The following is a 23313-nucleotide window of genomic DNA, read 5'->3' on the forward strand; positions in this document are numbered from 1 at the left end:
GACAATTAAAACTAGAGACAGTGCAAAACGCCATGTGTATGTGGAGTTCAGAATACAAACCCCTCAAATGGCCCCATTTCAAGTTAGGACCAGGCTCCTTTGGGCTATGCTGATTCAAAATGGGATCTCCACTTCTTCATCCTTGCAGCTATAAAACTGTCCCCTGACAGCAAAGCCCACCAAAGGGGAGAGAGCTGTGCTTTGGGGGAAAGAAAAAACAAATGGTGGGGTGAGCTCACCACCTCAGAGAGAACCCTCATCACTATCTGTTACCACCACCCCTTGGGTGGGACTTATGGGGTATAGGAGGCAACATTCCACCCACTTGTGCTCTTCAGAAATACTCAAAAACCCCTCAAAAATGTTGTGTATTTTACCGAAATATTTGACAATCTCAAATATTTCTGGGCTGACCTGGGATGTGTGCACTGATACGTTACTGATTGTAACCATGTTAAGTCATCATGTTCCATATATTTATTGCACTGTTGTTAATTCATAGAGCGTTTCAGGTGATACTTAATGTTAGTCATACTCAGAGCAGATCCACTGATTTAAGTGGTCTTTCCATGATCTACTCTTGAGTATGATGAACGTATCTCAGACCTCATATTTCACTAAGATAGAAACAGACTGGCGCTCCAAATAGGAATACTTTCCCAATAAAATGGTCATTTCCCCCAAAGGATGGCTCGCCTCATGTTTCTTTTTTTTCCATCAATCTACTGTACTGTTGGGGAAATTAAACATAACTGGTTCAAAAATCTACTGTTGGGGAAATTAAACATAACTGGTTCAAAAAACAATCATTTTCCATATTTCTTAAGTTCAGAGATTAGTGCTTGTCCTTACATATGCAAGTTCAGAGGGCTGAACTTGATTGCTGCTGGATTCAGGAGTCGTGCTGCTGGTATCTGTAGACTTGCAGGAAACCCCAAGGTTTAGAGAAGTACAAAAAAACTTAGAGGGGATTCCTAAGGGAGAACTAACCCCCAAATCTCCAATGTGGACTGAGAGTGTTCAGTGGTCACAGGAGGGTAACAGACTATTGGCAGACGGGGATGCAAAACCAGGTGGGAGGGAAAAATGGAGTAGCCTGGAGGAAAATGTGGCTGATTGGTTAGAATAATAAACCACAACACTACACACTGCACCGTGGTTGCAAGCAATCATAAATGAGCCTACTGACTACAAGGAGCAGGTTTTCTGGGTGGCATCCCGGGTTCTCTGGGATTCCTTCACAAGAGAGCTCATTAGGATGGTTGGCTCACTGCCAGTTTTTCCATGTTTAGTGAAGACATTCTGCTTCAGAATGCCTTTGGATGATTTGTGGGTTCCTAGGTATATGCTGTTACAGATAGGTAGCCGTGTTGGTCTGCCATAGTCAAAACAAAAAAAATAAATCCTTCCAGTAGCACCTTAAAGACCAACTAAGTTAGTTCTTGGTATGAGCTTTCGTGTGCATGCACACTTCTTCAGATACACTCATAGGTATATGCTGGTTCTTGATTTTATTACTCATCACCGTGGTTTTAAAACTGATTTTATAACTATTCCTGAGTGTGGCAATTTTTAAAAAATTGTATGGAATATGGTTTTTTGGGGGGGCGGGGTGGAGTTAATAGTAGCCTTGTAGGCCTAGATACAGTCCAATACGAAACGATAATCTTTATTCTCAGGCGGCTAGTCCTAGTCTTTATAACCCTGTACCTTCTTCCAGAAGGCAAAAGCTGATAGAGATCATTTCCAGGGTGTGCACTATCCTGCACTATCTCTGCAGCTTTCTTATGGCACCTGGAAGCATAGATTTGATCCAAGCTGGGGAGAGCACACACAATTATTCTCTCTGCAGTCTTTACAACCCTGGACAACATTGTTTTTTCCCTGACCGTGCAGCTCCCAAACCATAAGTCAATACACTCTCAAAAGTACAATGGTAAAATGCCATCAACAGGTCCTTTGAGAGATTATTTTTCCGCAGGATTCTCAGAAAATATAATCTCTGCTGTGCTCTCTTCATCAGGTCTTTGCTGTTTTCTCCCCAGGTCCAAATGGCCAGATATAAATTAACAAATAAGGAACAATGAATAAGCTATTCAAACTAATGAAGGAAAATATTTCAAGTGTCATCCTTTGCAAAATACTTTAAATAGCCTTCCTCAAAAATATCTCACAGAATGCTTGGCAGGGGGAAAAACACTGGAAAGAAATTACATTAGCTAGAGAGTTAGAAAGGTTGCTTTATATGCAACTCGAGCAGTAAACCCCCAAACACCTTCTCCAGGAAGCTAAATTTAAATGAAAGCCTTTGTACCTTTCTGAGCTAGGAAAACTTTCAACTAGTGGAAAGAAAAAGGAGAATGGTGCATCTACATACACACACACACACACACACACACACACACACACACTTGTTACTCCTACGATGCACACTGAAGCAGCCAGCATGTACTCAATTAAAATTGATGCCACTTCATACTGAACTAAACATTTTTCTGAACAACACATAATCATCCATAATAACTAGTGTATATTAAAAAAAAAAGGAAAACAGCAGAGTATGGCACCTTCAAGACTAACAAACTGATTATGGCACGTGTTATTCTAAGATATATACATACACACAAACACATATATCCAGAGTTTCAGGGTGGAGGGGGCTGCGCGTAGAGAGGTCAGAAGAAAATGAAATGCATGGAAAAAATAATGATGATTGCCATCAATTAAATTTTACAGGTCTCTTCCCCTCGTCCCCAGTACTTTCATACCAGTAAATGAGCATAGTTTTATCATCACAAAGGTCCCGTGAAGGTGTTTAGATTGAGAAAGTGACTTTCTCATGCCCACCTAGGTGAATAGGATTCTTTGTTGATTTCGGTGCCAAAGACTAACACGACCATTATTCGTCTGGAAATTCAAAAGATGTGAAAATTGTTCAGGCCACAATATAAACATCTGCTTGTTTTCAGCCAATGTTGTCTGGAAAATGGGTAGAATGTCAGTATTACCTCCTCTTTTGAAACGAATGGCTTCAGTATGGAGAACAAGAAGCTTCGGTAAATGAGTAATTTGTGCGTGTATTTATTTATATAAGCCACATTTTTTCTTATTAAAAAGTGGCATCCAGGAAAAAGTTAAAAATACAATTAAACATAATCAATCAAATAAAACATATTGCCAGAGGCAGCAGGATCTTAAACAGCACAAAAGAAGGGGCAGCCAGGAGTTACCAATCAGTCTCATTAATAAGAAGCAGAGATTATACTGAATTATAAACACCAGAATTTTAATTAATAAACAAAGCCTAACTAGTGGTGTATGGAGCTACCCAATCTGGGAACTGACAACATATACAGGGTACAGAAAAGTGAAAAAAGACTGTTAAAGAAATTGCAATATGTATCTTTCCAAGGAATGATAGAAATATAAAGCTTCCTCTGAAGGGGTGTTTGAAGGCAACAGTTTCACCCCTAAATATGACATCTGTACATGGATGCAAGTTCTCCAAGCTGTGACTGTAAAACAACTTCCATTTGTTACAATAGGTCACAGGAGAGCCCCAAGCAAACTAGATTGAAACAGGAATATGTTACCCATCAGGAGTGCTTGACAGACTATGCCCCATCTCTCATATTGCTTCTCATCACCTAGTTTGCTAAGGTGGACCTTATCATGATACAGAGTGGGAGCATCTGCACACTTCAAATGTGTTTTCTCAGGAATATTGTTTAGGGAGTGGCCTAGTGGGCCTGGGGCCCGGGTCTTTTGCCATGGGACCTATATCTCATGCCTCTCTCCACGCCCTTTAATTTTATAAAAACTTTGTTTACAGAATACTAATAATAATAATAATAATAATAATATTTTATTTATACCCCGCCCTCCCCAGCCAAGGCCGGGCTCAGAGCGGCTTACAAGCAATAATAAAAACAAGATGAATGGTTACAACTTAAAAACAAAAATAAAATACATTAAAATAATGGAACATTAAAATATTAAAATGTAGCCTCATCGCAGGAGGAGAAGGAAAAGAAAGGGGGGGAAAAGAGAGAGAGAGGGAGGGAATCAAATTGGCTCCAAGCCAAAGGCCAGGCGGAACAACTCTGTCTTACAGGCCCTGCGGACACCCTTACAGGATGGCTGGGCATGCTGCAAAGCACCATGCTGGGAGGACTCCAGACACCTTAACTTTTGTAGATGCAAAACTCTGTCATGGCCTGTGCCCCAAGTTTAAAGTAAAGGTAAAGGGACCCCTGACCATTAGGTCCAGTCGTGGCCGACTCTGGGGTTGCGGCGCTCATCTCGCTTTACTGGCCGAGGGAGCTGGCGTACAGCTTCTGGGTCATGTGGCCAGCATGACTAAGCCGCTTCTGGTGAACCAGAGCAGTGCACGGAAACGCCATTTACCTTCCTGCCGGAGCGGTACCTTTGACGTGCTTTCGAACTGCTAAGGTGGAAGGAGCTGGGACCGAGCAACGGGAGCTCACCCCGTCGCAGGGATTCAAATCGCTGACCTTCTCATCGGCAAGTCCTAGGCTCTGTGGTTTAACCCACAGCGCCACCCGCGTCCCGTGCCCCAAGTTTACCGTACCTATTATTGCTCGTGTTTGATGCAGACAAAGTTTTTACATCTGTGTTTCCTTAAGCAGCCATAACAAAATGTGAACAGACATTCCACTTTAAAACACCAATGTTACGTGTCCTTGAGAGCCCCAACCCCTCCCCACTCTTTTCACCCCACCCCAGCAACTTCAGGAGTACAGTGCTTCTCAATAAGGGAAAAGAAAAGGTACAGCTTTATTCTCCCCAGATGCACTGGCTGATCCTGAATTTCTAAGCCTGGTATAGAGGCCACTCTGTGCTCCCACTCAAAGCCCAGATAGGCAACTGGCTGCTTCTAAGTCAGCTCGTTGCTCCCCAGCATTGCTAGATAAATGCCAAAGAATTGTAGTACAGAGAGGAGGGAAAGCTTTTAAAATTGTTCCCCAGCATTGCTAGATAAATGCCAAATTATTTTAGTACAGAGAGGGGGGAAAGCTTTTAAAATTTATACAGTTACATCCAGGCTTTTCTGACGCTGCTCAAAAATCTGGGCACTAACTTCCAAAGGTGAAAGAGACCAAAAAAAAAAAAAAAAACACTGAATATGTGTGTTTTTGTTAAACTGGTGCAAGTTCTGCAGCCATGTTAGCTCCAGCAAAATCATTTCTTTTTTTAGGCTGTGGGTAAACCAGCCAAGGCTCAGAAGGACTGGAGTATTGGGCAGGGGGGGCGGGGGAGAAGAAGTGGCAGAGAGAATATGATGTTTTTGAGGTCCTTCGCTGGAGAAGGAAACAAGAACGCAGTCTCCGCCAATGAAAGGAGAAGAAGTACCACAGAGTGTAGGCAGGTTGCCAAGTGAGCTCGGCAGCGTGACGGAGCTGCATTGAGTTTCTTTAATGAAAGCCAGGAAAGAACACATTACACAGTGTTTCTTCAGAGAGCTAAGCTAGCCTCCAGTGATTGAAATCAATAAAAACAGTCGGCAAGGGGCCCAAGTGGGGGGAGAACCAAATCTACACTCCAGGACTCAGTTTGCTTTCCACTTTCCCCCCTTCCTTCAGAAGTTAAACTTTGAAAAACTATATGCTACTCCTTGCAGGACTCTAAAGGTTTTTTAAAAATTATTTTTGGTCCAGGGGCCTGGCGAGTGGACAGCCGCTTTAAGCTTCCTTCCAACTCACCCCCTCCATTCTCTTTTACAGCGTGGGCAGCAATGAAAGGATTGTTTTGAACGTGAAACCTGCTGAGAAGGACACCTCCGGACAAGTGCCTGATCTTACAACTTGGGGTGGGGGTGGGGGGCAGAGAGGATGAAGCCTGTAGCAGAAAAACGTGTGAAGAAATGAAAGAGGAAGTAAAACATGGAATTTTGTTCAGAAGAAATCTCTCTGTCTGGATAGCATGTCAGCTGCTGTTGTGGCGAATTCTGAAGCTGCTGAAGAGACAGCCTTGAAGTGGGTGATTCCATAGTAAAGCAGAAAAACCAGAGAATTCATGCTCAGTTAAGAGTTCAGGATCAATCTCAGGTAAGTCTCTGAGCAGTTTTTAGCTTTTGGTTGAAAATCTGAAATTAAAAAGACACTTATCTTCATGGTGACTTAAAAATGTTTTCAATGTGCCTTCCTGTTAACTCTTTAAAGGATATTTGAATGCAACGTATTTTAGCAATCTGAAATGAGACATTTTGAAAATTCTGCCAGGACACCAATCATTGCAAAGAATGGCCAAATATGCACAAAGACTGTGGAATTTCCTTTTTTATTCTTGTCATTGTGTTTCTGTGTAATCTGATTTATTGACCAGAGTCCGGCCATTACGTAACTCTACCCGCTCCCCAAAGGACTCTGTGTTCCATGCGTTTGGGAACCTGATTTGTTGTTTTCATTGTGAAACATCGGGGAGCCCATAGACTGAAAGAAAGAAAGCTGCATTTCTGAAGGTTTCTGTAATGATTTTCAAATGAAGTATGTATCCACTTGATCGGTTTTATAGAGAGCTACATGGACCATGTAAGCAGTCTGCCTGCTTCTTAAAACTAGAAAAATTAAAGTATCTGTTGTTCCCTAAACAATTATGACAGAATGCAACTGAACAATTTTATTTTCATGTGGAGAAGTTAAAAGGTGTGTGTATGTGTGTGTGTGTGTGAGTGTGTGTGTGTGTGTGTGTGTGAGAGAGAGAGAGAGAGAGAGAGAGAGAGAGAGAGAAACTGTTGCTAAGGAATATACAGGAGACTAGGGCAGCAAGTTCTGCTGCCAACACTCATGATTTTAATATGAGAAACTTGAAATCATGAAAACTTTATCTTGCTCCCCATAATGGTTGCAGAGAGAAGGGAAAACACTTGATACAAGTCAATAGCATCTTAGGCTGAAAACAAAGAAAGCAAGTGCATATCCTCCAACAATTCCCGTATGAAAATAGGGACATGCTTCCAACACTCCTATTTCCATAGAAAGGATCATTAGCTAAGACCCCCCCCCTTCCACTGTTACACATTCCTGAAGGTTCTACTCTGCCTCATTTATTATTTTAAACAGCCTAACTGCCATTCATTTTAAAAGCCAAGGTCCTTGTTCTTTGGGCTAAAGATATGCTAGAAAAACATTATTGCCCTACATGATGTTATCAGTAGTTTAAAATACACCTCAGCAGCTGCAGTCTGTGAAATGATAGGCTGAGCACTACATGGTGTCATCCATGCAAGAGATTTAAGTTCTAGCCGCCCCAGAGAGGGAACTAAGGCCAGAATGATGACAACTCTAGAATCTCACACTATTGAAAAGACGTATCAAGAACCTAAAAATAGAGAGAGTGATTTATCATCCCAGAAAACAGAACAGTCAGAGAGTATGTAAGTGGGGGAAATATTGTTTTAAAGCATTGATGATTTATAAATGAATTTCATATAAAGACCTCTAATTTGGACCTGGAATTCTGGTGTCTGTACAGCTCCCACCATTAAAAGAACTTCCCATATGTGAACAGACTAGAAAACAGAACTACACAAATCCATGGCAAAAATAGAGAGAGGAAAATATCCAAAAGCTAATGTAAAAGAAAGAGCATTGTTTTTAAAGGAAATGGTATGAAAAATGAGTAAAATCAGTCTTTTACATCAACTTTTCTCCCAATTTCTTTATGATCAGATATACAAAATCCAGAACCATTGTTACTTCAAAAACTGTAAAACTGGTTGTCTGCAGGGACACAGTGCATTTCCCCTTCATCCTCTGAATGTTTACTTCACCTCAGGTTTTTCAAGTTGATAAGGGATTAACTTGTAATGTTTTAGTACTAATAAGTAAACTGACTTGATTAAAAACAAATATCTGATTGAATCTAAGAAGATATGGCAAGACTCGTGAAACTCACTACAGCATATGGATACTGCACATTGTCTTGTATATTAAACTCCATGTCATACATGGTCTATAGAGAAACTGACTTGCAGCAGATCAGAAATTGACAACTCCTTGGCCAGGTATGGGCCAAGTACAGATGCCATCTGCTCCTCCCATTGCCCACAACAAAGGCAAAAAGTAGTGGATGGGCAGAATCTATAGTAAGGGGATTCAACAGCAAACCACCATGGATAGAACCTTTGAGATTCCATAGTTGATGTTTTATTTTGAGGGGACAGACAGGCCATAATGACAGAGTCCATGCTTTGTACAGTATTCAGATTCCCCAGGTCCCATTATCTCCAGGTAGGGCTGGAACCTGTGAGAAATCCCAAAGAGCTGTTGTCAGTCAGTGCAGCCAACAGTGAGTTAGATGGACCAGAATATCAGCATATTCTGATTCAGCAAACAACAATTTTTATGTTTCAGTGGGGGTGGGAGAAGGGACAAACAATTCAGGAATACTTTATGAGCAGAAAAGCTGCAATTAATCTGGTGCCAAATATAACCACAGTTAAAGCTGACTATGATACCCACAGGACTCCTATTTAATCGAGAGAACCTTGATGAGTCTTAACCCTGTACACACCGTACCAACATAATTCTTATCTGTAGTTAAGAATGGTGGATAGGGTACCAACTTTTGATTTCAAAAATTATGGATCCAGGGGAAGGTCAGAAGGTGGAGTCTCTTGGACGCCAGAGAGAGTAGAGCTAGTAGTAAAAGCTTTCCATTTGCTCCTGCCAAATACAGTGGACTGAGCCCATGTCTGCATTCTAGGGTGGGGTGAAAAAGCTGCATAGGGAAGCAGGTGTAAGAACAACCCCGACTCCCCAGCTGCCACTGAGAACTTGCCAAGTTGCTCTGCCACCACCCACCCTATCTGCCTCAGCTTAAAAATCTTATTTGGGGGAAGTGGAAAGAGAGCTGTGGAATAAACAGACACATGTACTTTACAGGCTCACAGGCAGGGGTATGTTAAATGCTGAGCTGGTGCTGAGCTTGGACTGAGCTCAACAACATGGCACATACATTAGATACACATTTTAGGCCTGGGCATTGTGAAAATGATGCTGCTTTTACTTGAAAAAGCAACTGACCAGAAGTAAAAAGAAAAACAGCTGTATTGCTCCTGCCCTCCCTACCCTGGCCTCTTTGGCAACCCTCTGATGGGTCATTTATTATTTATCCTGCGATCTGCACCAGCCTCAAGCATATTATATCTGGTTCAAAATAAATGCTCACAAATATGGTAGTTTGGCTAATAAGAACAAAAAAAGCATTTTTTAAACGGTGATTCAAAAGGTAGCTGGTAAAATGAAAGTCTACTATAATGAAAAATGAATGCAACAAGTGTACAATGGCAAAACTTTGCATGTTCTTCTACTAGCTTTTTGTTTGCCTTTTGCCTGTTGCTGAAGGCTAAACTTATTTTGTCTAGTCATCCATCTTGACATACTGCCAGAAACTCAATGTTTTCTGGCTGCACAAAGTCCCTCTTGGGGTATGCATTGGCACCAGACTTTCAAGGTTCAGGTGATACGCCTCTTGCCTTCACCACAAGAACAGTGGAATATTTTCCAGTCACTGTCAAATTACATTAGCTAATCCACATTTTGCTTTATCTGAGAATGAAATTCACTCTAGGGCCAACCCCAAGGTTTATGAATCATCTATTTGAACAACCAGACTAATTTAAGAATAAGTCTGAAGATAGTAAGCCCTTCAGTTGAGCACAATTTCCACAGATCCCTTGATACTATGCATTCACTCATATCAATCCCAAAATAGTACAGATACTTTGAACAAACAAACAAAAAACACTCTGCCAGACCATCTTTCTGGCTATAAATTTATCCAAGCCTACAGCCTCAAGCATTCTCCATTAGAAACACACGATTGAAATCCTTGGAATTTATTTGCGAGTAAACATGTTTAGATTCAGCTGCAAACCAGAAAAAAATCAACCCATTATGACACTACTGGCAAGTGGCTCATTCATCATCGTTCTTAGGCACCATACAGAAATAATGACAGACACGTCCAAGTTTGGAACAAAGTTTCATTGATAAGCAAGACTACTATACAGTGGTACCTCGGGTTAAGTACTTAACTCGTTCTGGAGGTCCATTCTTAACCTGAAACTGTTCTTAACCTGAAGCACCACTTTAGCTAATGGGGCCTCCTGCTGCTGCTGCGCCGCAGGAGCATGATTTCTGTTCTTATCCTGAAGCAAAGTTCTTAAACTGAAGCACTATTTCTGGGTTAGCGGAGTCTGTAACCTGAAGCGTCTGTAACTCAAGGTACCACTGTATTCCATTTTCCAGTCATACAACTAGTACCATACACATGCCAACCTGCCACAATGTGAAGTTGCTAACCTGTATGCACCCTCTCTCTTTCTGCCAGTAGTGAGCAGGTATGGTCAGGTAGAAACTACAGTGGTACCTTGGGTTAGGAACTTAATTCGTTCTGGAGGTCCGTTCTTAACCTCAAACTGTTCTTAACCTGAGGTACCACTTTAGCTAATGGGGCCTCCCGCTACCACCACACAATTTCTGTTCTCATCCTGAAGCAATGTTCTTAACCCAAGGTACTATTTCTGGGTTAGCGGAGTCTGTAACCTGAAGCGTCTATAACCCGAGGTACCACTGTATCAGCTTTAGTAGTGGCCCAGAAGCAGCACAGCAAGCTAAAATCCTGAAATATAACTCTTATCTGTTGGAGTTAGGGGATCTTATTATTCAAGCAATGAAAAGATTTAGCCTACACAACAGATTGCATCGGTAATCAAGCTCCAGTCTTCACAAATCACACTAGTGACCCTAAAAGGCTGTACAAAATGCAAAACGTAGCATAACCTCTGCACAAATGGAGTTCTCACTGGCCAAGCATATAAAGTTTTGTAGTTCTAAATTTTCCCCCCCAATGAAAGACAAACACATGAGCAGACACGCACTGGAAATCAAGAAGCAATACACAGAAAACTACTAACTCCAAGAACACAAAACATGGTGCCTTAAGCTAGCTTGTTGAGTGGCTTTGTGCACACTCACATGCAGACACACTTTCTTCCTCAGCTTTCCATATTATTGAAGCTGCACAATTATATGTCATCCAATTGCTAGCAATGAAAAGTATTCCATTCCAAGAACCTTTTCTTGCATTGAGAGAAGTCTGATATCAAATGTCAGGCGATAAAATGAGTTCAACCAGGGGGCATATGTTAAGCAGCTGTGACTTAGCTGCTTAACAGTTCAGATTCAATGCCAGTGCAGAAGCTCTGCTTTTCACATCTCTCTTCCTACACCTACACACTTGACCACATATGAATGTGCATATAAAATGAATCAGGCCAGTTTAGTTTTCATTTCTGGAACCACAGGAAATTATATGTTGAGGCTACACTAGCCCCATTTATCCTATTTGTTCACTTCAGATATATTTCAGTGACACACTAAATAATTAAGTTTGTTGTCAAAATGTAGTGTTTTCTCCTTTAAATATTTTCTAATAAGGCAAACATAGGGAGCAGATAAGAATCTGCAAACTTCATTGAAAAAGAGATGAATTGTAACTATGGAAAAGAGTTATCCAAGTAAGTAAAGGCAACAAGTGAAAAAAACAAGTCACTAGGAGGTGCGGGGCAGTGTTTTTATCTGCAGGGTATGCAGGGGTATGCACACCCCTAAACATTTTGTGAGTCTAAGTTTGCCCTCATTAAGGGGCAGTATTTCAATATGAGTAGGAAAATGAGAGTACTCCTAGACATTTTTTTTAGAAAAAGAGCACTGGTGAGGGGAGAATAATAGAGAGTGAGTAAAGATGCTTGCCCAATGTGTCTAAGCAGGAATTAAGCTGACAAAGACACATTCAACATACTTTCCTCTGAGAAGAATTGAGCAACCTACATCTGTGAACATCAAGCCTGAGACTTAAACCTGAATTAAATCTCCCTCTGTCTACAGGTTGCCTCAGCCAGAGAAGGTAGCATCTCCCAATCTATAAAATATGGGAAGAATGGTATTTTTTTTTAGTTTTGATAAGGTCCCTCACCAAGCTTCTGTGGAGTTATATGTCCTGTTTACCATACATCCATTACTATCCTGGCTCATGACCAGGTTGTTTTTGCAAGATTTTACAACTCTAGGCAGGCAATGAATATATAATCCTCAAATACGTAGTCCTAATTTACCTCAGATTGTGAAGCTGAGGCTCCAGTACTTTGGCCACCTCATGAGAAGAGAAGACTCCCTGGAGAAGACCCTGATGTTGGGAAAGATGGAGGGCACAAGGAGAAGGGGACGGCAGAGGACGAGATGGTTGGATAGTGTTTTCGAGGTTACCAGCATGAGTTTGACCAAACTGCGGGAGGCAGTGGAGGACAGAGGTGCCTGGCGTTCTCTGGTCCATGGGGTCACGAAGAGTCGGACACGACTAAACGACTAAACAACAACAAATTTACCTTTGCAGTAACCAAGAGTAGCCTGAAAGTGCATGGCCAATGCCTGATGTAATCTCAAAAGGAAATTTTCTAGTCTCCAGTTAATTTTCTAGTCCTCAGGCTGGCAATGCACCATAAAACCCATGGTTTGGCTCCTCCAGATATGAGCTGTAAAAGTTTATCTGACAAGCCATGTGCCTGGGTTTGGACATGCTAAGCTAAGCTGTCAGGGAACTGCCGTCGAAAGGGGGGAGGGGGGCACAAAAATACAGGGAGCCTCCAACGTTGCCCAGAAGTAGCTCTTCATCAGGAAGTGGAGAGAGCCACGCCTCCAGTGAAGCGGGGGGGGGGGGGAGGAGGGGCGAGGTGAGGGAAAGGCTCACAGATGCTACTGTGAGCCCAAGCGCTTCGCTTAGCCATGCTGGTCGGGAAACAAGCATGCTGCTTCCGTTGCCCAGTTTTCACAGACGGATGAAACGGAAGGAGGGTAGGTGTCTAAGTTCTTACGTTGGGGTGTCTAAGTTCTTACGTTGGGGGAGAAACCGGAAGGGGCCACTGCCGGAATCTGCAAGTGACTGAGACAGACATGAACTTTGGGTTTCTGCACTGTACATAGTTTGCACTAAATAAAACCTGTAAAAGACAGGTCGAAGTCCTGGCTGTTTAGTTGTGAGCAACCACCTGCAAACCAATCCATAAGCCAATCCATGGCTTAGCCCTGGGTAGTGCAGCAGGGGGAGGAGCTATGCCATGGTTTCCACAAAGCCAATGTTTGTCTTATTATGTGCAAACCAGGTCATTGTATAAATTATACACAATATATATAAGTAATAACATTCAGTTTTTCTTAATGCAAGAAAATGCATGAATAATCCTTGGTCAAATCTGAGGCTCTTGACTATTTCATTCAATGCTATTATGTGAAAATGTGAAAAGCAGCTTTGGTATTATCATTGGTTTGCTGTGGTAGGCTCAGTGTTGCGTTCCATGAACACACTCTAAAAAGCAAGTGATGAGGCTAAAATCAACTTAGAAACTGGATCTGCAACTTGTAATCAATTAAATAATAATAATTAAAAAAACGACTTCCATTGCCCAGTTGGTCAGGCATTTTAATTTTTAATGTAAGTTCCACAAGCTGCAGGTGATAGGACCATATTAACAAAGGGATTCTACCTTCATTCTCAAATAGGAGGGGATGCTTCTTCCAAGAAGGTCCATATATGTCACAGCAGCATGCAAAACATCTGCAAACCTGTGCCTCTTGTACTCTGGTTACATGTTTCATGTACATTTATTCACTAGTTAACATATTCACAATCCACCTTTCCATTAAAAATGATCACAGCAATAATTAAAAATAAATTGTTTATTTATATGCAACCACATGCAAAACATAAGACTTTAAAACAATGTGCTAAGTGCTCACACCACAACCAACCCTGGGAATCCTTCTTTACATAATTTACTTGGGCTAAAGGAGCTATTCTTTCTCAGATCACAGTGTTTTTAGCATTCTTTAATTGTACAGACTTCCTGTTCAAAAAGACAAAACAAAATCAGGAAACAGAAGTGCCACCAGCCAAAAGATCATAAGGGGGCCTAACCTTGCTGGATGCAAATAAGGAATTTTTTGTGGTGTGAGATACTAGTTAATATCCTGTATGTTATAATGTGCCTATAAATCAAAACCTTCATCAACTCCCTGCCTTTTGCTCTTAATACTCACAAGATAAGAAAAAGGAAAGGAAGCTTTTGCTTTTGATTAGTTTGGAAACACAATGCTTAGTGTTTCCCTTCTAAATTTGTGAATACACTATTGCAAAATTTTGAGCCATGCACTGATTCCCTGCCTCCAGTCGTGTTTTGAAGCAAAATGTATGTAATTTGCCATTTTGTCCTAGGTTTGACAGTGCCCTGCAAATCAGGATTACACTAGGCAGGGAATACAGTGGTGCCTCGCTAGACGAAAAGAATCCGTTCCGCGATTCTCTTCGTCTAGCGGTTATTTCGTCTTGCGAAGCAAGCCCATTGACAGCTTAGTGGATTAGCGCTACAGCTGTCAAGCGGCTTCCAGCGATCAGCTGTTAAGCGGCTTATCAGCGGAACAGCTGATAAGCGGCTTAGCGGCTTAAGAAAAGGGCGGAAAAAGCGGGGGGAAACCCGCAGGGGGATGCAAGATTTTTTTCGTCTTGCGAAGCAACCCCATAGGGTAATTCGTTTTGCGAAGCGCCTCCAAAACGGAAAACCCTTTCGTCTAGCGGGTTTTTCGTCTTGCGAGGCGTTCGTCTTGCGGGGCACCACTGTAGATGTATGCAAGGCTGAATGACTCCAAGGCCTTAACTCCTTGTTCACAACCACCAGGCCATGGTTTGGAATTACATCTGAACCACTATCTTGTGTTGGAACAATTGCATCATCACTCAAATTGATATATTACTTAAATAGCATAGTCCATCTTATTCTCCCCTTCAACTTCAATCACATATGACATTATGAATATCTGATGTATTAGGGATAATTAGATATTAAAGCTTTCCAATTCTATGAACAAGTTTCAATATTTATTTTTAAAATTACATGAAGAAATTAAATATGTTCTCTCTTTTATTTAACATTCTTTCTTTCTGTTCTGTACCAAGGAAGCAGATTGTGCTAGAGGGCAAATTTGAGTGATTTGCTACAGCATAGAACTCTAGGAATACTCAGCCCCATCCCACCCAAATCTCTCAAAACCATCTAAGCTAGAAGGCAGCAATTGGTATTAATAGGAAGCTGGGGGGTGAGGGGACTTCGCTTAAGTGCCTGTGCAGCCCATTTGCAGTAATTTATTTATGTACTGGGCTGCCAATCATATCTTCCCAGAAACTCAACATTTCACAAGATTCTGAATATCACCTGGACTGTTTTGCTTTCACAGTCAAAAACAAAAAAAACAAACAATCAGTTTTGTAAGAAGCATGGAATTCTACATTTTAAGTAACCTATTTGATTCAAGTATTCGGATGATGAGGGAGAAACCCCAATGAATCAGAATATTTACAGTTCAACACCTTAACCCCATACATTTGTATCTTAAAGAGAGCATAGATAAAGGAAAAAAATTAAAATGGAGCAAAAGTCTTGGAGATGTTATTAGACAATTCATGCAATACGTTCAACACAAAACAAGCAACTTCGTTAAAAATATTCTTTGCCCTAAAATAGCTCTGAAATCACAGCAATTGTAATGCATTTTACATGTAAATCTAACATTAGACATATGAAACTTATTTCATCTAGGATTTGCAAATGAATGGAAACTAATTGTAACCATCCTTGCACATTTCCAAGGCATTTAAAACAATTACCACTCTTTTTGTAGTAAACTGATATTGCAATTTCATTAAACTCTTTTTGCATGAACTAGTAAACACTAAAATCATACAGAGCATGGCATAACATCTGGAAATGCCATTGTGGGGATTTGCTATTGACGTCAAAACTTTGTGGGCTCCATTTTTGTTATGGAGGCAGTACACCAAAGTCCTGTATTACCACATATACCTCCTCTCTTGCTACCACATACAAGCACAAGGAGCCAAGTCCTAGCAAATCCAATGCAAACTAAGGAATCTGTGGCCATAGATAGATTTACTGCTGGTGCTTCCCCATTCAGAGCTGAAGATTTTGTGGTTGGTCGAAGAAGCACTTGCAAAATCCACAACGAGAAATGGGGAGGATTTACCATTAGGGCTATGGCTGCTGACATAGGCTCCCAAGTTTCCACAGGTTCTACTGTCGCACTGGTAAAGAAGAAGGGAGGCTTGCACCCACATGATTTTTATAAAAATAAATATGTGTGGGTAAGACCAGGGCCTATATGGATAAAATTAAATGGGTGTACTTGTTGTAGTCAACGAAGTACTGTAACTGTGCACGAGGAATGAATTCTGCTTGCGCAATGGCAAGTCTACTCCCGCTCCTTCCCCAATATGCTCTAGGTCAGGGTTCTCCCAACTCTCTAGAGTAGATTTGGGTGAGTGCAGGGGACACACAGGAAGGAGGGGGAGAGAACATTCTATTGCACAACTGCAATATCCTTCTTGGATTCAACCCAGGACCTTCTGAGCAAATATTTTTGACAGGATTTGCACTAGGCAATATACTTTAATGATTCTACTCAAACATTTTTACCAACAAATATGCACATAGGCAATGGTTAAACAAGTAACCAGAAATCCAGTTGCAATTGTTATAGGGACATGACTTCAATTGCATGGATTATGCTAAACCAAAAGTAAAAGCTTTCAAAAACATCCTTCTCCAGGTTTGGGGAAAAGAAAACAGGAGGAGGGAAGCATGCAAACCAAAGGTTCACTGTAGTTCATGTGCATCTTGCTTAAACATGTTTTATTGTAATATGCAAACTCAGAATCTTAATGTGCATTTGTATATTCACCTGATTATATGTAAAAGAACGTCCATGAAATTGCAGATTAAACTTCAGTCTAAAAATATCCAATAGGTTCCGCCCCCCCCCCCAAAAAAAAAGATTCTGCGAAACATGTTATATTTATTGGTTGTCTGTGGACATCTGCTGCCTGTTGGATGATCTGCTGGTGTCCAATTTTTCTGGTCAGCCCTAGGTTTTGCTAGATGGCTTCAGGCAAGTCAAGATTTTTCATTATCGCCTATCTAGTCAAAGTGCTAATACAAAGATGGATGTTAACATAATTTGCAAATGCCCTTTGCATACCAAAAACAAAAGATATGAAAATGCTAAGTAATAGTTGTAGCATAAAATAATGACATCTGCAGATTTAAAAAATCACTGGAAAAAGCTCCTCAATAAAAGCTTTTGTTCCATTAAAAGCTGTATCTAGTACGTCCCAACAACTTCCACATTTTTCATGGTTTCCAATTACAAAATTGCTTCGCATGATTAGAGTGTATATAAACAACTGAAAACAAACCTTTTAGGCCATCTGTGTGTTCAATAATGGAAGTAATAATGCAGCTAGTAATCTAGTTGCAAATGTGGTTAAAGTACATTTTTTTCTAGAAAAGTTATGTCAATTGAAATATGAACAATTTGACATTTTACAAAGACTGGGGCCCAGTCTCAACCCGCTCCCCCACCCCATACCCAGATATATGTTTATCAAAAGTAATTCAATCTGACAGTAAAACGGAAAACAGTAGTGAATTTCTACTGTAAGAATTTGAAGGAGCAGAGACTGAATGCTTCTCTGTTCTCAACAAAGGACTCATTATATCATCTCTTCTCTAAATCTACTGGCCCTTGATCATTTAAGTATTGGGTCTTTTCAGGCATTTTAATGGGGTATGAAAAGCAACATCTACCAAGACAGTGAGTGATTACTGGCACTATCATCCAGGCTAGGAGGGGAAATCAATTTTACTTCAAAGTAAATTCAAATTATACAGCTTGAAATGCATGAAATGTTATTTTGTAAGTTTTCAATTACTGTACAAGTTTTCAGAAACCAGTTCCAGAATTTATTTTAGGCTGTGATGTTTTGATCTGCACCCATGAATTTATAAAATGCATTTTTCACATAAAACATAAGGAGCAACTTTGAAACTCACTCCTGTTATTTGAGCAAATAACTGAATGCTTTTAAGGTAAGGTAAAGCATACGTACATTGTACCCCATGAGCTGAGCTGGCTTCATGTTTGCATAGCCCAATTCCCCAATATATTCAGACAGGGCATGGAAAGACCCATGTCTGAAAACCTGAAGACCTATCAATGTCAGTCAAGATACTGAGCCAGATGGATCAATGGTCGAACTTCATATAAGGCAGTTTGCTAGATTCTTAATGTTTTGCTCTAAAGTAGAATTCTCTGTAGTTCACTGATCTATGATAAATTTATAAAGCAAAGGTGTATATTCATGACTGGTTAACAGTCACAGAATAGCAAACTTTGATAAAGTAAAACAGCAGCACATATACATATACTTTGATTTTTAAAAGGAACCTTCTTTAAACGGTCCAGAATATGCACTCTTGCTTAAGAATGTGAGAAACGCCTTCCTGGAACAAACCCAGGCCCTTATCATCCAGCATTCTTGGCAAGAATCACAAAACCAGGAAGTGCTAGAAGATCATCACCCACCAGAAATTGGCCAGTGAACCACTGATGGGCTGCTATCTACCTCCTGTTGACTCTTGTTCTAGCAAACGGAGAGATTAAATAAAAAATGCCAAGGTCCCTTTAACTGCAATATTTAGTTTTCATTCCAAGTGGTTTGTCCTGGTTTCTGTCTGTCTTTGGAACAATTCTGGATGATCCAGGCATGCCTTATTTAAAATGTATGATCAAATTATTGCTCTGTCCAAGCTGCAGTGCAGAGTCCTGGGAAAGTTTACTGCTTAACGTATTGCTACCAGTATCACCGTTTAACTAGCAAAGGACACTATTCAGTCCAGAATTGTTTTGGCATTTCTTTCTTTTTTGGTGGAGCAGAGAGATAGGGAAAAATACAGGTGAAACTCGAAAAATTAGAATATCGTGGAAAACTTCAGTTATTTCAATAATTCAACTTAAAAGGTGAAACTAATATATGAGAGAGACTCATGACATGCAAAGCGAGATATGTCAAGCCTTTATTTGTTATAATTGTGATGATCATGGTGTACAGCTGATGAAAACCCCAAATTAACAATCTCAGAAAATTAGAATATTGTGAAAAGGTGCAGTAGCTATTTAGTCCATAACACCTGCAATGGGTTCCTGAGCTTTTAAATGGTCTCTCAGTCTGGTTCAGTAGGAAGCACAATCATAAGGCTGCTGACCTGACAGTTGTGCAGAAAGCCATCAATGAGGCCCTCCATAAGGAGGGAAAGCCTCAAAAGGTAATTGCAGAAGAAGTTGGATGTTCCCAAAGTGCTGTATCAAAGCACATTAATGGAAAGTTATGCGGAAGGAGAAAGTGTGGAAGGAAAAGGTGCACAAGCAGCAGGGATGACCGCAGCCTGGAGAGGATTGTCAGGAAAAGACCATTCAAATGTGTTGGGGACTTTCACAAGGAGCGGACGAGGCTGGAGTTAGTGCATCAAGCCACCACACAAAGACGGATCCTGGAGATGGGCTTCAAATGTTGTATTCCTCTTGTCAAGCCACTCCTGAACAAGAAACAACATCAGAAGCGTCTTAACTGGGCTAAGGGAAAAAAAGAACTGGTCTGTTGCTCAGTGGTCCCAAGTCCTCTTTTCTGATGAGAGCAACTTTTGCATCTCATTTGGAAACCAAGGACCCAGAGTCTGCAGGAAGAATGGGGAGGCACACAATGCCAGATGCTTGAAGTTCAGTGTGAAGTTTCCACAGTCGGTGTTGATTTGGGGAGCCATGTCATCAGCTGGTGTTTCATTGTGCTTCATTAAGTCCAGGGTCAACGCAACCATCTACCAGGAGATTTTGGAGCACTTCATGCTTCCACAGACAAGCTTTATGGAGGTGCTGACTTCATTTTCCAGCAGGACTTGGCACCTGCCCACACTGCCCAAAGTACCAAAACCTGGTTCAATGCCCATGGGATTACTGTGCTTGATTAGCCAGCAAACTCACCTGACCTGAACTCCATAGAGAATCTGTGGGGCATTGCCAAGAGAAAGATGAGAGACATGAGACTGAGCAATGCAGAAGAGCTGAAGGCTGCTATTGAAGCATCCTGGTCTTCCATAACATCTCAGCAGTGCCACAAGCTGATAGCATCCATGTCACACCACATTGAGGCAGTAATTGATGCAAAAGGGGCCCAAACCCAAGTACTGAGTACATATGCATGCTTCTACTTCTCAAAGGTCCAATATTGCTCTATTTGCAATCCTTGTTTTGCTGATTTTATTTAATATTCTAATTTTCTGGGATTGTTAATTTGGGGTTTTCATCAGCTGTATGCCATAATCATCACAATTATAAATAAAGGCTTGACATATCTTGCTTTCAATGTCATGAGTCTCTCTCATATATTAGTTTCACCTTTTAAGTTGAATTACTGAAATAAATGAACTTTTCCACAATATTCTAATTTTTTGAGTTTCACCTGTACATCTCCTCTTCAGGATGGGTGTGTGAAATGTCAGGAAATGGGAAAGTTAGTATGAGAGTAGATCTGACACCAACTGACCACTCTCTACAAGCAATGGCTGCTCCTCCAACAGAAAGCTACCATGTCATATCAATTTCTAAAGTGACATGCCATGCAAACGATGGGCTAACCAATAATTCACCCAGGTGCATTCTAAAATTATAATAGGATTATTCTGGCCCAAGAAATGCCTGACTACCTTCTGAAAGAAAAGCAAAGGTAAGCTGCTTTATTACACCATGAAAAGGAATAGGAATTTTTTTTGACAATTATATAATTTGTTTGGTGGCATGAGGAGAAGAGGGAGAATGAAAGCAAAATCAGTGTGACTAATTTTAGGGCTGCGGATTTAGAAGTATGTTTCTGTGATAAATGAACAAGCAGGCATTATTAACAGAGAGAACAAATAATACTAATGGCATTATCTGTGAGAGATAATGGGGTCACAGCAAAGCCAATTTTTAATATCGAAAAACTGCTGCCTTACTGTGACTTATTGTAGCTTATTGTAACTGTTCTGGTAGGTTTCCTAGGAATTTATCTCCTACTTGTGGCTATGAAACATTGCTGTAGACAATAGTTCTTGCAGTCTGTGTTCTTGTCTTCCCATGAGGTTTAATTTTTCTATCAAAGATTTACAGAAAACTAAGTACAGTAAGCAGTAATGAGGTCACATCTTGATATAGAAAACCTCTTAGATGAATTTAATTTGAAAAGGCATACTGTATTAAGGAAGACCAGCAAGTTATAGTATGAATCAAACTGTGTTCTTAGAAACCCTGGCATTTCATGGAGAAGTTTCTTGCTACGAAGATCAGTCATTTTGGAGAAGTTTCTTGAAATACAACTTGTCCATGATTACTGATCTACCCCTGCAGAGCAGAGCCACAGCAAAAGTGCTGGACACATCTTAAGAGTCCACTCAATCACTCAGTACAAGAGGCCAGTCTGGGCAGCACCTTATTAACTAATAGAAGGACTGCTCTGGTCTATGGGTATTTGCCAAAACAATTTCTTTCCTTTAATAATACCTGGAGACTTCTGTAATACACAAGTTTCCTGTTTAAAAAAGTGATGAGTTCCTTGGCAGGCAAATCAATATGGAAAGAGTTCCCTGGGGATAGGAAAGTTGAGAACTTCTGTTTTTACTAATGTAAAAATAAGCTGCCTTTAATTCAGTTTCAGAGATAAACTATCAAGTGATTTGGAGTCAAGGTATTTGAGGTCAAACCCTACAAGCTAGGTATTTTGTATACTATCAAAGATCCTAAAAGGAAAATGTGGCAGTTGCTATTTCTAGGCCCAAGCAATAACCTGGATCAGAAGGCAAAGTTCAAGAGCACAGTAATGCACTTGTGCATTAACAGAAGGACTGCTCTGGACTGTGGATATCTGCCAAAACCATTTCCTTCCCTTAAAATTAAAATTCTGATCAGCCTTCGTGTCATTGGCAAAAATGTATGACTTCAACTACATCCTGAATGCACCTTTTCTTTGGTCCGACAAATGGAATACGAAACACTGTTTACTGGTATACTGTAAAATATTTCAGACAGAGGTAAATGCTCTATTCATACAAGCAGAAACTACTTGCAAATATATAGATTTTAAAAATCCTTAAACAGAATTTAAACAGTCATAATTGTTTTGGTTCTTTTAAACTTTAATGAACAAACTGTTTTAGGGGTGGTATAAAGATAATGTTGGCTCTCTCTTCACTGTGATTAAGAGATCAGAACCAAGATGGAGGATTATATGCTCTCTGCCAACAGACCCTCCCACCCCAAACACAATTTTGTCACTTAACTGGGGGAAGTGCTGTAGCTCCATGGCAGAGCATCTGCCTTGCATGGAGAACATCCTAGGTTCCAGCCCGAAACCCTCAAGAGCTGCAATTCCTTTTATAAGCAGGATACCATGGGGATTAAGTGTACTACTCAGGCAATGGTCCTGGGAATCACTTCCTCTTCTTTCCTTCCCTTGCCATACTTTACAAGGGTTAAATAAATAGTGGTTGATGGGGCAACACAACACAGATAGGCAGCAGTGCTTACCTGGGTTCCCAGTGCCAACCACTAGTTACCAAGAGGGAGGGCGAGGCAGCAGGGAGCTAGGTGTGATACAAGCATGGCAGCACTGCCAATCCATCTCTCCCCACTGCCTCAACCCACTTGGTAACCAAGTGTGGAATTGGAAAGCCAGGTGAGCAACACAGCCCTCCCAGTGCTGCTCTGCTACTGGTTAAATGGGATGTTCAAACAACTGTTATTCCTGGTCTCCACTAAGCACCTTCCACTGAACCATTAGGTCCAGTCGTGGCCGACTTTGGGGTTTCGGCACTCATTTCGTTTATTGGCCAGGGAGTCGGTGTACAGCTTCCGGGTCATGTAGCCAGCATGACTAAGCCACTTCTGGCAAATTAGAGCAGCACACGGAAACGCCGCTTACCTTCCCGCCGGAACGGTATCTATTTATTTACTTGCACTTTGACGTGCTTTTGAACTGCTAGGTTGGCAGGAGCAGGGACCGAGCAACGGGAGCTCACCCCGTCGCGGGGATTCGAACCGCCGACCTTCTGATTGGCAAGTCCTAGGCTCTGTGGTTTAACCCACAGCGCCAAGTCTCCACTTAGCACCTTCCACTGAACTGCCACTTGGTAGCAAGGGTTAAATATGCAGCTTCTCTAACTCTGAAAGAGGTAAGAACTCTCTCTGATAAGGGCCAGTCTTAAGCACAGCAAACAAAACAAAAGCTTCTCCCATCAGAGGACATCAGGAGACAGCAAAGTTTTTCAAAGCTGCGCTGCCAAAACTGAACTTATTC

General features: G+C 41.0%; 2 protein-coding genes across 8 annotated transcripts in view; one reads left to right on the forward strand and one right to left on the reverse strand.

Annotated features, from left to right (window-relative positions):
- CHLSN (cholesin) overlaps positions 1–23313 on the reverse strand; it is a 143161-nt gene that overhangs the window by 42418 nt on the left and 77430 nt on the right. The window lies entirely within an intron of this gene.
- The window catches only part of GPR146 (G protein-coupled receptor 146), a 49334-nt gene continuing 31152 nt past the window's right edge, over positions 5132–23313 (forward strand). For 2 of the 4 annotated variants that reach the window (XR_014557795.1, XM_083711762.1), the window contains exon 1: positions 5338–6068. The gene's annotated coding sequence lies outside the window, so the exon portion shown is untranslated. Of the gene's footprint in view, positions 5149–5316; positions 6069–23313 lie in introns of those variants that run through there. The other 2 variants (XR_014557793.1, XR_014557794.1) reach the window with 2 other exon arrangements.

Source organism: Podarcis gaigeae, assembly GCF_964106915.1.
Source record: "Podarcis gaigeae genome assembly, chromosome: 14".
Lineage (NCBI taxonomy): Eukaryota > Metazoa > Chordata > Lepidosauria > Squamata > Lacertidae > Podarcis > Podarcis gaigeae.